The following is a 3,073-nucleotide window of genomic DNA, read 5'->3' as shown; positions in this document are numbered from 1 at the left end:
ACATTTCCAATATTCTTAAATATTTGCACCAAGAAGGAATGCCTGAATCTACACACACAGGCTGGCGTGGTCTTCAGCAGCCCTGCCATTGTTTATCAGGTCTCCAGCCCTGAGGGTTCAGAGGGTCTTGGGAACAACTATGTGAGCCTTACTGGGAACTCTGGAGGGGAGGGTGTGGTTGTGATGGCCTTGGAGCCTTGGGTCCCAGTAGAGCCTATATTTGTTTTTAGTCCTGACCCTGAGTCTGAATCCTGGGGCAATCCCTTTCCGATGTCAGGGCCAAGTCACCACTTGGTTGACCCTGCCCAAAGACAAACTATACCCCCAATCCTCATTCTTATTTTAGAGGACTGAGGTGTGTGTGTGTGTGTGTGTGTGTGTGTGTGTGTGTGTGTGTGTTATAGAGATTGAGCCCAGGGGCATTCTATTCCAGAGTTACACCCCCAGCCCTATTTTATTTTTTACTTTTGAAACAGGTTCTCACTAAGTTGTGGAGGACCACACTAAGTTGCTGAGATTGGCCATGAATTTGTAATCCTTCCGTCTCAGCCTCCCACAAGCACCCTTCCCATTTTAATAACTTTGTGGCTGGTCTATTCTGCAAAACTGAAAAGCACACTTGATTTTTTTAGAGCCCTGGAGTTACAAGGCTTAGAAAGTTTTTATAGAAGGCTGCAGTTTTGGAGGCTTTTTAGAATGAAATAACTATGGTGTGAAAATATAAGCAGTACAGAAGTGTATCAAATAAAAAATTTCTCTGTAGGAGGTAATTTGCTGGGTGGGAGGTATGGACACTGAACATTTGATACCAACAAATGGCCCTCCAATAGTTTGTGCATGTGCAAGGCTGCCCACAGTTAGTGACAGTTTGGCTACCCTTCTGAACCCCCCCCCCCCAGGAGTTTTGGGAAAATTCCATGCTAATTTGCATTTACCTTTGGATGGGTTGTTTTCTTTCTCCGTTTTATTGCTTGGAAATAGAGTTTTTTATCCTTGGGAGTGCAAGAGGCTTGATTTTGGCAGAGGTCCCTACTCACACCCAACAAGAAATGCCCTCAGGCCAGCCTTGATTCTGGCCCCTCCCCAAGGCTGACTGCAGCCTGTCTCTGCTGAGAAGCAGCTATGGCATCCTGCCATGATTACCAGCACCTACTCTGGAGGATGAGACAGGAGCATCACAAGTTCAGGTCAGTCTCTGCATTTAGTGAGACTCTGTCTTAAAACAAAGAGTAAAAAGATCTGGTGGTGTAGCCCAGTGGTAGGTCACCCCTGCATAAAATCCCAGTATACCAGCACCGCAAGGCCAAGAAAAGGCCAGTGTGGCATTGCGGACTGCCCTGTCCAGTGAGCAGCCAAGGACAGCACACCGAGCGGCCACTGCCACTTCGGAGGCCCTCCAGGCTTGGCCGGCTAGGGCTGCCACCCACTTCCTCTCCTCTCTGACCTCAGACTGATGGTCCTCCTCAGCCCCTGGGCCCTCCCCTGGACACAGTCCTTCAGGGCCGGCGCGGGACCCTGACATTCATTCCTTCCTTCCCCTACTCTGGCTGCCCCCCATCCATTCGTGCTTCTATCCGCGCCCTGCGGATAGAAGGGTCTAGCAGGGACTTGTCCTTTCTCCTTGGCCCTTTGGTTCCTTCTTTAGGCAGGTGCCTGTTCCGGTGTGGTGTCCCACTCCCCTAAAACAGTAAGGCTCCTCTCCGCCAGCCGGCAGCGCCAGCCCCGCCCTCTGCCCGCCCCCACCCGCGCGGCAGGCATGCGCACTGCGTGGCTCAGGGCCACGGCGTTGCCGTGGTGACCCGGGGTCAGGGCCCACCTGCCGGGGTTACGGTGAGGGATCACCCAGGTTGTGTGAGACCCTGGTAAGGGGTCGCCAGGTTGGAAGGGGACTCCGGTGCTTTGGGGTTGCTGGGGTTGGGGATCGCTGGGATTGAGGGTCACTGCAGTTGAGGGGAGCCTGGAGTTAGCGGGGACCCGGAGTTGAAGGATTGCCGGGCGGGGACGGGGCGGTTGTTGGGTCCCGAAGTTTCCCGGGACGGTTTAATATGGGTCTCAGGGTGTTGAGGGGGCCCAGGGTTGATGTGTCTCACAATTGAGGGGCCCGTGGGGTTGATGGGTTGAAGGGGTTGAAGGGGTCCTGGGCGGCCGTCGGACCGATCTTGGAGTCTCCAGTTCTCGGGGTTGGATTGAGGGATCTTTGGAAGGCTGGGGCCTGCGGGGTTAATGGGTCTCGGGGTCGACGGGTCTCGGGGTCGGGTGGATAGGTTTCTAGGATGAGGGGGCCAGGAGTTGGGAAGCGCCTAGTTTAAGACCCGGGCTGGGGGGTCTCTTGGATTGGGGTTTCACCAGGGTTAAGAATACTTGTGGTTGGGGGATTACCAGGGTGTTGATGGGCTGGGGAATGGCCCGGGTTGGTGGTCCTCTGAGGTGAACGGTTCTCGGGATTGAGGGAGGTCTGGATTGAGGTGTCCTACGGGGTGGGGGGGCTCCCCACTGTTGGAGAGCGACTCTGCGGAGCCAGGTGGGGGATGTGATTGGACCTGGTAGGGCCGCTGCGGGACAGGTCGGCTGGGAGACGGGATGGGAAGGGTGCTGCCCAGCTCCTGAAGGAGGGCGGGCCTGATAAGGGGCCGGCAGTCCAGTGGGCCCAGTCCGTGATGGAGACCCGATTGGTCGAGGGAGCGATCCTGGTCGGTGGGTAGCAGGTCTGGTTCAGAGAGAGGGCCTGACCGGTAAGGTACGGGCCTGGTTGGTGGGGCACTCGCCTGGTCTGTGCTTGGGCTGGCTTGGTCAGCGCAAGGGACAGCCTGCTCTTTGGGGCGGGCCTGCTTAGTGAGGGGTTGGCCCGGTGGGTCTGGGCGGTGGGGGCGGGCCCGATTGGTGGGGGGCGGCCTTATTCGGTAAGGGGCGGGTCCGGCCAAGTATTTGGCCTGGTCCAGCGAGCGGGCCCAATCCCAGAGGGACGGGCCGCCTGCCACGGCCCCGCCCCGCCCGGGAGCTGGAGTCCTGCCCGAGCCGCAGGCCCCGCAGTCGGGGAGCGAGCCGAGCGCTGGCAGAGGCCGGAGCGCCCGAG

Source organism: Muscardinus avellanarius (assembly GCF_963383645.1).
Source record: "Muscardinus avellanarius genome assembly, chromosome: 14".
In the NCBI taxonomy this organism is placed as follows: Eukaryota; Metazoa; Chordata; class Mammalia; order Rodentia; family Gliridae; genus Muscardinus; species Muscardinus avellanarius.
Note: the sequence above shows the minus strand (reverse complement) of the source record.